A 12,426-nucleotide genomic window follows, 5' to 3' on the forward strand; every position below is an offset into this window, starting at 1 on the left:
TTTACCCATGAGGAGGGCAGAAGCTCAGCAGAAGACTATAAGCCTATTAATCACAAAGTATCTGGCACGCACTAGTGCGGTAGGCAGTTAGACAGACATGAGCAGAGCCAGGACCAGGGGGAAGTACAGAAGGTCACTAGGGCAGCATATTGCTGTTCTTATGGCTTGGATCCCCTGACCTTTCTTCCCTAGAGATAATATCCAGGCCTCCCTTGTATTTCAGCTCCAGGCCCAGAAAAGCAGCAAAACCAGACAAAGCCAATCATAGCTGACCTCAGGACCAGCTGCATTGAGTAATGACCAATCCATCAGTGGAGGCCACAAACCTGAAAGGGCACCCGTGGAAGACTGGTGACTATTCTGCTGAGATCTTCCCCTGGAACCTCCCCTAAAATCTCCACCTTAAACCCTCAGGAAGGAGGACCCAGTGGACTCTCCCTCCTGGGAACATGTCCTCCTCGCCTTTCCCTCCCGACCCCCAGGCGCAGGGCCATTACCTTCCTCACTCCCAAGCTCCTAGGACCCTCCCTTTACCTCTATAACTTGTTTCCTCAGCCCATTTCTTCCACAAATTCCTTCTCCTACCTCTGTGATTTTATAACTAGTGTTCTCTTATGCTCGGAGTCTTGGCTCTGCATTCTTTCCTAGCCAGAACTCAACTACTGAGGTTGCTGAACCCAGGTCCAGTTGAACACCTGGTGCTGTTCCCGCTGCCGGCAACAGCAGGTACTTAATATATCCCTGTTGTCTGAATGAATGACGTGAAGGCAACAAGAGGAATTCTTTGCCTTTTCTTCCTCCTCGGCTTTCTCTTGTATTCCAGACCCCAAATCTGATGGCTCCGGTGGGAGAGAAAAGGTCCCTTGAGGGCTTTAGACAAGTCACCTCCTTCCATCCTTACCACACCCTTGCTGTCAGTATGGCAGGTCCAATATCTCTTACCCCAAACCCCTCAGGATTCTGATCCTCCCACCCCCGCACTCAGATTTTGGGAAGGTAATACTGCATAACATGCTTTATTCAATCAAACCTCAGTGAGTGGGGGAGCACCTTGCAAGGAAGCACATAAACCCTTTTCTTAATGAAACGTAAGAATATTCACACCATGTGGGAAGATACATCGCACCTTACTGCCGAGTGAGTTAGGAAATGCTTCTGGTGTTCAGAATGTGGGGGTTTGGTGGTGGATCTGAATGACACCGTGGATCTATGAAACCCTCACTTTTTGGATGAGGCAACTGAGGTTCAGAGAACCAAGGTAAGGTGCTCAAGGTCACTCCACAAAGGCAAAGAGTCGGGATTCCTACACAGCTGCAGCCAGTTCCACAGCCCATGCTCTCTCCACTGCATACTCCCGGGCTGCTGTCTTGCCTGCGGCCCAGGGCCAAAGGGAGCAAATGGCAGCCCATTCTGGTGCTCAGCTGCCTTGAACGATATGCAAGACCAAGTTTTGAAAGAATTTTCTTTCTGGAACAGCAATGCCTCCATCTACTGGGTACACGCGGAATGACGCCTGGCCCACACAGAGAACTGAACTTTGCCCCATAATGGATTCTTAAGAAGGGCGGCTGGATTGTCTTCCCCTTCCGTAACAGGTAACTGTCGAGTTGTATTTTGGGTGCCAGGAAGCTGCTTCTAAATTACCCATACATAACCCATCGTTAAAAACAACAACAACAACAAAAACTTCTACTTGCCAGAAATTCTAGAGTGAAAGGTCCAGCTTCACCATTCTCGGTGCCTCCTTGTTACCACACCTGCCATCTGCCATACCAGCTGTTCCCCACTTCTTGCCCTCTCTGGGCCCTTCTGGTACCTGTGTTTTCCATTAGAGCACCCGGAGCTGCCTACTGCATTTGTTTCTTTGCTTGCTTCCTCCGTAGACTCCCAGCTCCTGCACCTTTAGGATACTTAGAATATAAAGGGGATTTGGTCACTTCTGAGAGATGAAAGATTAGAGTAAATGTATTTCATTAGCTTAAGACACTAAAAAGTTTGTTCATTAATAATATTCACATAGAAGTCATTGCCAGACTCCTAAATCTCAGTGTAATTACACTTTTAAAGTCCTGTGGATATGAATTTTGGTAGAGGGCAGGAAAGAGCTTCGGGGTATTTGTTTCACTAAAGACGGAAGATTGTCAAAGAATCCCAGCATGCAGAATAATTTGTTCCTATGAGTGATTCTTTCCTTTAATTTTCCACATCGTCTTTTCTTTGCTCAGGCAATGTCTTGAATTTCTCAAACTAAAGCCCCAAAATGAATTAGTCAAGGAAATAAGAAATTACACATGGAATATGGCACTGTAGAAGTTGGGGTGGGTTACAAAATAAACAGGTATAGTTATTTCTTTCAGGTTATTTTGTTTTGTGATAGTTTTATTTGGGTAAAATTTACACACATTTTAGAGTATACAATTCATTGGTTTTTAGTATATTCACAAAGTTGTGCACCTATTGCCACAATCAATTCTAGAACATTTTCATCATCTCCCAAAGAAACCCCATATGCTTTCACTATCAACCCTCAAGTTTCTGCTACTGACAGACCATCACCCCAGCCCCTGGCAGCCACTAATCTACTCTTTGTGGATTTGTTTGTTGTAGACATTTCATGTAAATAAAATTATATAATACTAGAGGCCTGGTGCACAACATTTGTGCATGGGCAGGGTCCCTAGGCCTGGCTGGCGATCAGGGCCAATCTGTGGGGCCACCAGTGGGGTGGTTGTCCTCCCCTGCTCCCGATGACACCCGCCTGCAGGCTGGGGGCAGCTCCTGCATTGAGCGTCTGCCCCCTGGTGGTCAGTGTGTGTCCTTCTGCCCTTTGGTCGATTTGCATATTAGGCTTTTATTATATAAAATGTGGTGTTTTGTGAACTGGCTTCTTTTATTTAGTATAATGTATTCAAGGTTCATCCATGTTGTAGCATATATCTGTACTTAATTTCTTTTTTCTTTTAAAAAAATATATTTTTATTGATTTTAGAGAGGAAGGGAGAGAGAGAGATAGAAACATTAATGATGAGAGAGAATCATTGATCAGCTGCCTCCTGCACACCACACACCAGGGATCGAGCCTGCAACCCAGGCAAATGGCTCGACCGGTAATTGAACCATGACCTCCTGGTTTATAGGTCGATGCTCAAGCACTGAGCCACGCCAGCCGGGCCTGTAGTTCATTTCCTTTTATGGATGAGTAATATTTTATTGTGTGGCTATATCACATTTGTTTATGCTTTCATCAGCTGGTAGATATTTGAGTTATTTCCACAGCAGCTGTTATGCATAATGCTACTGTGAACATTCATGGATAGCAGTGGTTCTCAACCTTGGCTGCACATTAGAATCACCTGGGAATCTTTTTAAAATCCTGATTTATGGGCCTCATCCTCAGGAGATTCTGTTTCTTTGTTATGGGGTGGGGCCACAAGATTAGTAACAAAGAAACAGAATCTCCGGAGGATGAGGCCCAGAAATCAGGATTTTAAAAAGATTCCCAGGTGATTCTAACATGCAGCCAAGGTTGAGAACCACTGGTGTATAGGTTTTTTGTGTGGACATAAGTTTTCAGTTTTCTTGGGTATATATCCAGGGGTGGAGTTGCTGCATTGAATGATATAGGTATGTTTATTTCCTCTCCCCCCCCTAGATTAAAAGCACCCCCAGGACAGATATTGAAGCATTCATCTCCTGTCCCAGGACTATGTACATGGATGCTCAGTCAATGTTGATTGACTAGAATGAATGAGTGGAAGATATTTGCAATTCTAACGTGAAACTTGGTAAGGGGTTGGGAGACTAGACAGGCAGTGTGAATAAAATGGCTCTTTAAAAAAAAAAAACCTGAAATCATGAACAATTTTAACACTGACAGGTAAAATTGCAATGCAGACTTCTCAGAACCCCAGGTCCACGTCTGAATAATGACAGCAACAATACCTCTTAGGGTTGTTGTATTAAAATTGTTTTCATCTGAGGAGGACGCTAACAGACCTGGCACGCACAGTAGGTACTCAATCAATGTTTTGTAGGTAAATTCATTATGGCCCTTCACCCACAAACCAATCCAAGCTTTGTCCTTCTGTGAAACCCTGCCTAGCTTTCTCCTTTAAAAGTCTGGGTTTTCATCTCACCTTCAGCTCTGTCTTTTGCTGCCCAATATGAGATCATTACGCTTGTGTCTACATTCAGGATACCAAAGCAGCTAGTTTAACAAGTAAAAGGAGGTGACTAAGCTAATGAATCGTGCTCTGATGATGAGAACTGGAAGTGCCACCTCCCCAGTTCTGCCTGGCGACAGCCCCACAAGCTTGTGGTGAGCTGCACACTTCTCAAGTCTGTGATTTTTGCCCTCAATTGGGGGCTCGACCGATCTTGTAAAAACATGTGTTGTCTATTTTTAGATATCAAATAGACCCAATCTGCCTACCTCTTTTCGGAGTGTGATTCTTGAAACCATCTGGAGACAAAACCGAGTGAGGGAATTATATGTTTATTTTACTGTTATGTTTAAATATGTTTAAAAATAGGCATCTAGTTGAATCCTTTTAATGGTGGGTTAAATGTTGTGTAATAGGATTATTTCCACACTAAAACAAGTTTAAAATGACAGAATCTCTAACCTCAAAATATTAATGCATTTCAATTACTTTCAAGTTCAGGTACAAAATTCAGGCTAGAACAGGAAAACATCGCCTAGGTCAGTCTTACTTTCCTGACTGGATAAAAAATAAAATGTAACCAGTACATCAAATCAACAGTCTAAACATTACCAGCCTCCGCCTATTATGTAAGCAGTGTAATTTTTTAAATTAAGGGTACTTCTAAAACATTGGAAGCTTTCTAATCTGACAAATGGGCAAAAAACCCTTTTTTTCTTATAATCTTGTTTACACTATTAATTTCTTTATTATTCACTTTTTTAAATAAATAGAGCAGAGGAGACAATGTCATTTCCTGTTTATGAACAAATCTCTAATTAGCCCTGTGAGAACTGCCCAGTTTTGTTGCAAGGGCCAACAAGTCCCCTCAAGGTCCCCAATCTGTGGTGGCATTTCACAATTCACAGACATGCCCCTCTCCAGGCATCAACCAACAACTGAATCGTAAGATGGCCTCTCACCTTCATGCACCTCCACTCCAGCACCTCCAAGAATCACAGCCACAAGCCTTCCAGCCCCATTCCTGGGGGGCCAAGGAGGCAGAGTATGTAACTTGGAACGGGACCCCATTTGGGAAAGGTAGTTAATGCCTGTGTTACCATCATAGAAAGACCTAGAACTTAGAGAGGGCCTTGAAGAGAATCGTTACCCCTCCTACCACACACCACACACCACACCACACACACCACACACACCACACACACCACACACACCACACACACTGCACTGTGGGCCCAGATGGGAACATCAGAAGGTTGACCTGAGCCCACAGTTTAAGGACATTTTCACTGCGATCATTTGACCAGTTATTATTATTGTTGTTTTTGTTGTTGTTGTTAGAAGGGGGGGAAACAGTCAAGAGGGACAAGGGCATGTATATTTCTTGGAATTCAGAGGTTCATGGGGGAAGGGGTGGAAATCCATCAAAAATGTCCTTAGTACAAGAGTTGGCAAAACAAATAGCTCTCTTAAAAAAAAAAAAAAAAAGCTGAACTGTGTAACAGGAGAAATTCTCTCACAAGAGAGCGTGTTCCTGAGCCAAGCTTCGGCAGAGGAAAATTTTTCCAGCATGTCAGGAACGAAACTGACATTCCACTCAGGAAAAAAAGGGGCTGGAGGGAAGAGTAAGGGGGGAAAGGCAGCAGGATTCAGACGGAGCTTTCCATTGTAAATTCCAGGCGGGCCCTGGGTGAGGGCTCGCCCCCCTCGGCAGGCACACCACGGCCGGTTTCTCTCTTGGGACCCCAGTGGACATTTCCTGTTCAGCCTCTGGAAATTCAAGCCAAAAATGACAAAACATCCTTTTCCCCGAAACCAAGTGCTTGGTTCAGAGACCATCCCCTCCGCACGTCCGCGATCTCAGCCCTGCCCTGCCCTCCCCTTCCTTCCGCGGAACCCCTCCCTGACCGGCGGCTCGGCTTCCCAAGGAGAGATGATGGATCTGTAGCAGGTGGTGCGAAACCAGAGAGAAACGGCCCTGGGACCACGGCCGAAGAGGTAGGAACCAGGGGCTGGACATTCTTGCGATCCTTGGACATTTATTGCGCAAAACGAGGCGCTTGTCCTTGAAGCCTTGGGCGAGGGCGTTTTCGCGGGTGGGTGTGTGTCGTGGGTGGGTGGACTCAGAGAATAAGGTCAGGCGTTTCTTTTCCCACTCTCTTTCCAAATGTAACTTTAATGCCTGGGTCCCTGGAAGCACACGTTTTGTCTGGGTTCTGATGTGAAAAGTGTTATGGCAGAATTCTGGGAATTCCCTTCCTCCTTCCTTTCTTCCTTCCTTCCTTCCTTTCTTTATTTTCTCTTCTTTTCTTTTTTTACTTTACTTTTTTTTTTTTTTTTTGAGTCCCTGGAATGCCAAGGAGCATTTACAAATACCTCCAGCTCTGAATAGAATCAGAGAGAAATGACCGGAATGGGAAGGCTGGGAAAGGGCACTTTCGCCCTGATGAACTGGGGCCCAGCTGTTTCCCAGGACCTGGACCGTGTGCTCCTCTCACTCCCCACTGCTCTCTCCTTCCCTCTCTCCCACCCACCATCATGGATGGGGACACCCCTTGACTTGTCCCTTGGGACATGGAGATGTGGCACGTCGAGCATCCGTGCTGTACGTTTATGGGCAGAGCCCAGGGGCAGTGTCTGCGGCAGAGCTAACTGGTCTACCCGGACAGCTATATGTGGCCCTCGGCTTCCTTGGGGACATGCTCCCAGCTGTTGTCACTGAAAGGCTAGCTGTGGCAACACATGTGCTGACATTAGACTGACTCGGAAGACTCAGCATGGCTTCTGGTGAGGAGTACTCGAAAATTGATGGAGCGGCCATAAATGAGACATTTCAAATGTCCTTTCTGGGCACTCCCACGGCACTGGCTTCCTGAACCACACATTTTTCTCCTTCGCCACTTGCTGCTATGCATTGTTCTGTAACAGCCTAGCAAATGGCAGAATGAAATGAACAAATCTAGTTATAACCTATTAGTTGGTGATCCCAAGACAGCCACTAACTCTTGCTGAGCACTTGCTGTGTGCCGGGCATCATTCCAAGGGTGGTCGGTATCATCATCATCATCCCCACTTTACAGACGAGGAAACTGAGGCAAGACACACAACTAGCAAGTGGCAGAGGAGGGATCTGAACTGAGGTAGCCCCAGTCCGGGGTCCATGCCACCATGCTCTGAAACCAGGAACACTGGGCTTTGAATCTTGGTTCCAGCATTGTCTAGCTAGGTGACTTTGGACAAGTTCAATGTCTTCAGCCTCAGTTTCCTCATCTGTAAAATGGGATAGTCATAACCCCACCTCACAAGGTGTTGTGAAAGGTAAGTTAATTGTAAAGATTATTTTTTCTGAAGCAGGTGAACAATGCAAACACATTTCCTCCCCCCTACCTCCCCCGCGACCCGAGAGTGTGCTATGTGAATGTGGAGGAATCCCTGGCAACTGAAAGGCTCAAGGTCTGCAGAATGTAGCAATGGGGCCCTGCTAGGTTTGTACCTTCCATCAGGGACATTGGGGTTCAGTTGCCAGCCAGTGCAAGACTGTAGTTGACAGCTTACTAGAGTCTAAGCTCCCTAAGGACAGGTTTTGTGTTTTATGTACATTTGTTTCTCTTAGAAAATGTTTCTTAAGCCTCTGTCTAAGGACATTGCTCTTCAGGAGGGACACAGGCTCCCCTTTGGGGAGGAGTTCAACCGGGAGCCTGTAGGTGCTCCAGGAGCCGCCTCTTCCTACTTCCAGCAAAGCAGCTACCTCTCTAACTGACTTACATGGTGGGGTGCCATTTGAAAGAAAGTTTTGAAAATTTTTCAACTGCTGACCTGGAACAAGGAATGTTTTGTCTCAGCTGAAATGACTGATTGTGGGACTGAGTGGATTTTCAGAGGGATTCTAGCTTGTCCTGTCTAGACTTTCACTGGGGCCTCCCCATCTGCCTCCTACTTAATGATCATCTCCTGCCCTGGGGAGGCATGTGCCTGCAGACTCGGGAGGTGAGAGCGAGCTTCCCTCTCAGGCAGCCCGTCCTCACGTGCAGGGGCAGACACGGGGCAGGGCCCCAGATGGCTGAGATTACAACCTGGCCTCTCTCTGAGTTTTTTCTGAATGTGCCCTCCTCACTTCTGCTCATAGTTATGAGCTGCCTGATCAATTATCGTAATAGCTAGTGTAGATCTTCCGTAATGATAACAGCTTCCTTATTGAGCCATTGTGCTGGGCACATTACACAGATTAACTCATGCCCTCCCCACAAAAGCCCTAAAAGGCAGCCTTCAGCATGATGTCCCCTCTGCTCATGAGGAAGCTAAAGGCAGAGGCACTAAGCGACTTGCTCCAGGTCACACAGCCAGTTAGTGGTGGTGAAGGTGGGATTGAAGCGATAGCCCCTGAGTCTGAGCAAACTGCCTTGAATATTTTTGTAGCCCTCTTTGACAGAGGTAAGAGGAATACTGTGAATATAGTTCTTTCATATTTTTGGCAAAGGATGCCCCTGAGAATAGGCTGAGAAGAACAGTGACAGAGCGAGGGCAGGAAGTTCCCCGGGAGGGAGGGTACCTCTGTGAAAGAGTGGACTCAGGATTCTTGTCCATCTCTGATAGACTTGACCTCTCCTCTGAGAGGTTGTGGGGTTTAGTGAGAAAGAGCCATCTCTGGAGCCAGACTCCCAGGTTCAAATCCCAGCTCCTCCACATATTAGCTAGGTCATCTTAGGGAAATTATCAAAATAATGATATCCTAATGTAGAGGGATGAAAATAACAGTGCCTATTTCACAAAGATAATATGATATCTTAGTCCACATAAAGCATTTAGGACTGTGTCTGGCACAAAGTAAGCACTCAGTAAATATGTTATTATGTGTAAAAGAGGTTGTGAGATTAACTTAGGTAAGGTATCTGGGTACAGTCTGGACATAAGAAGTAACTGATGTTAGAGACTATAAAATGGGCCCTAATCATTCGAACTGAGGATGAAAAGATTGTGCTTGGATCCCAGCCAGGAAGGACCCAGGGTCCCTGGGAGATAATTTAGGACCCACGTTAAAGAGCTTAGATGTTCTGCCAGGGATTAAAGAGGCAGAATTGAAACAACACATGGTTAGGGTTGGCCTCGCCAAATTGGATCTTTGATTAAATGAAATATAATTTATTTATCCTTGCCATTATGGAAATTAGTATCAACCATTAGACCTATTGTCATTTCAAAAAAAAATTGCTTTGTTTTTCTCAATGACTAAATGACATTAGCTGAATCACTTGTATTTTTGGAAGGATGACTTTAGGATTTCAAGCTGAGATATAAAGGTTAAGAGCTAAATATAGCTGATTTAAAAAAGAAAAACAGTAAGGAAAGCGTGACTTACAGAAGAATTCTGTGGCTTTATCAAAGAACAAATGCATGAGCATAGCTTAAGTCCCGATTAAATTTGCAGTGATTTTGAAAGTAGAGTGCATGCGCTGGCCAACCTTTCCCGGGAAGTAAAAGTAGGCAAGAAGTAAATTAACAACTGCCATTTAGTGAGCACTTACTATGAGCCATGCCTTGTGCTAAGTGCTTCATGTGCGTTACCGCATTTGTTTAATCCTCATGACCACCTACCAGGTGAGAGCTATTATTACCCCCCAGTTTACAAATGATGATAGAAGGGTGAACAGAAGGAAAGAACATGTACAGACACACACAGCTGGTAAGTGCTAGCGTTGGGATTTTAACTCAGGACGGTCTGGTTTGGGTATGGGTGCCTAAATCTCACATGATGGTTCTAGTCAATTGAACCCTCCCTAACAGAAGTCATTTCTGTTTATTTGAAGGGCGCTGTATTTGGAAGTGGATGGAGAGGGCCCTAACTCTTACAGCACAAGGTCTAAGTCAGTGGTTCTCAACCTTGGCTGCACGTTAGAATCACCTGGGAATCTTTTTAAAATCCTGATTTCTGGGCCTCATCCTCCGGAAATTCTGTTTCTTTGTCACTAATGTTGTGGCCCCACCCCATAACAAAGAAACAGAATTTCCGGAGGATGAGGCCCAGAAATCAGGATTTTAAAAAGATTCCCAGGTGATTCTAATGTGCAGCCAAGGTTGAGAACCGCTGGTCTAAGTGTGACACTCTTAGCCGTTTTGAAGAGCAGGGGTCAGCAGGTGGAAAGGGCACGTGACAGGGGAGGCCTCTGTACCTGTGTAAGCAGACCTTCAGCATAGCCAGGTGTGGGCGAACCTGTGAAGCAGGTCGTCTTCTTAACCCTTCCTGGTGAGCTCCCCGAGGCCCCCATCTCCAGGATTCCCCTCTCCTTTTCTTTCTTATTTATTTTCTCCTTTTTATTGAATTTATTGGCGTGAAACTGGTTAACAAAATTACACAGGTTTCCGGTGCACAATTCTTTAACATATCATCTCTACACTGTACTGTGTGTTCGCCACCCCAAATCAAGTCTCCTTCCGTCACCGTTTATTTCCCTACACCCTCCTTTGCCTCTCCCACCTCCTTCCACAGACAGTCACTACCCTGTTGTCTGTGTCCATGAGTTTTTCTCTGTTTTGTTCAATCCCTCCAACCGCCACACTGAGTACTCCCCCACACAGCTCTCAGCCTGCTATCTATGACTCTGCCTCTATTTTGCTTGTTAGTTCATTTTGTTCATTAGATTCCACGTGTGAGTGCAATCATATGGTACTTGTCTTTCTCTGACTGGCTTGTTTCACGTAGCATAAAACTCTCCAGGTTCATCCATGCTGTTGCAAAGAGTGAGGTTCCCTTCCTTTTCACAGCTGTGTAGTATTCCAATGTCCCACAGCTCTTTTATCCACTCACCTACTGATGGACACTTGGACTGCTGCCAAATCTTGGCTGTTGCAAATAACACTGCAATGAAAATAGGGGTGCCTATATTCTTTTGAATTAGTGTTTCCAGTTTCTTCAGATAAATTCCCAGAAGTGGAATTGCTGGGCCATAAGGCAGTTCCATTTTTAATTTTTTGAGGTAACTCCATACTGCTTTCCGCAGCGGCGGCCTCTCTCCTTTTCTTAATGGATCTGGTCACTCCCTAACAACACAGAGGGTCCCAGCAGTGGCCTCCCAGGAGCCCATATCTAAAATTAATCCTACTTGTTGTTCACCAAAGCCTCCGCTTGACTTTTAGCAAACCATTAATTAATAAATGAAATGATATGCAGGTACAGCTCTAGTGGGAGACTTTGATTTCTCCATGACCACGAAGAAGAGAAGCATATTGGAGTAAGGAGACTCCCTAGGCCAGTGAAGGCGAACCTTTTGAGCTCAGCGTGCCAGCATTTTGAAAAACCCTGACTTAACTCTGGCGCCGTGTCACATCTAGAAATTTTTTGATATTTTCAACCATAGTAAAACAAAGATTTATATTTTTGATATTTATTTTATATATTTAAATGCCATTTAACAAAGAAAAATCAACCAAAACAATGAGTTCACGTGTCACCTCTGACACGCGTGTCATGGGTTCGCCATCACTGCCCTAGGTAGCCCTCATCACACACCACAGTTGTTAAACTCTCCAAAGCTAGAAAGATAAACTCCTTGCTGAGGGCCTGCAGTCCAGATTGGAAGTTTTTCCTGTTACTTGATAGAGAAGTTGCTTTTTTAAAATTTTAAAACATTTAGAGCACCAACTCAGCTGGGACAGCTCTAGGAGCCGTTGAAGTATGTGATGTCCTTCCTCATGCTCGGAGCACTGTCTTTGTCCCCTTCTGTTTCCAGTGGCCCTTTTCCTTCCACTTCTCAGCCTCTCACATCTAGACTCCCCTTCCTTCCTCAGCTGTATGCAGTAAGGCCTTTAGGACCCTAATTCACTCAACAAGCACTCATGTCCCAAGTGTGGGTGTGTTTACAACAGGATTCAATTTTTCTTTCTGGAAGCAAGATGACAATAGAATTTAGGAATCAGCAGTTTGGGGATGTTTTGTTTGTTCTTTTTACCTAAAGTTTATTTTTCTATTAAAGTTTATAGTCAATATTATTTTTTATTAGTTTCAGGTGTACTGCATAGTGGTTAGACAATCATATTCTTTACAAAGTGCTCCCCTTGATATTTCCAGTGCCCAACTGCACCATACATAGTTATTATAACACTAGAGGCCCAGTGCACGGATTCGTGCACCAGTGGGGTCCCTCTGTGGGCTGAAACCAGCATCCAAATCCCCCCAGGGATGTAGTAGTGGGCCAAGTGGCAGGCAGCCGGGGAGGAGCTGCTCTGTTCATCCCGGCCAGCTGAGTGTTTGACCCCATCTTCAACCGCC

The 12,426-nt window shown here is 45.2% G+C and overlaps 1 protein-coding gene across 1 annotated transcript in view; it reads left to right on the top strand.

Annotated features, from left to right (window-relative positions):
- The first annotated feature begins 6,083 nt into the window (after nucleotides 1–6,083).
- Nucleotides 6,084–12,426, top strand: part of TACC1 (transforming acidic coiled-coil containing protein 1) — a 96,991-nt gene continuing 90,648 nt past the window's right edge. Inside the window, exon 1 of the mRNA XM_081084774.1 lies at nucleotides 6,084–6,161. The gene's annotated coding sequence lies outside the window, so the exon portion shown is untranslated. The remainder of the gene's footprint in view (nucleotides 6,162–12,426) is intronic.

The sequence above is a fragment of the Myotis nattereri genome (assembly GCF_964212035.1).
Source record: "Myotis nattereri genome assembly, chromosome: 2".
Lineage (NCBI taxonomy): Eukaryota > Metazoa > Chordata > Mammalia > Chiroptera > Vespertilionidae > Myotis > Myotis nattereri.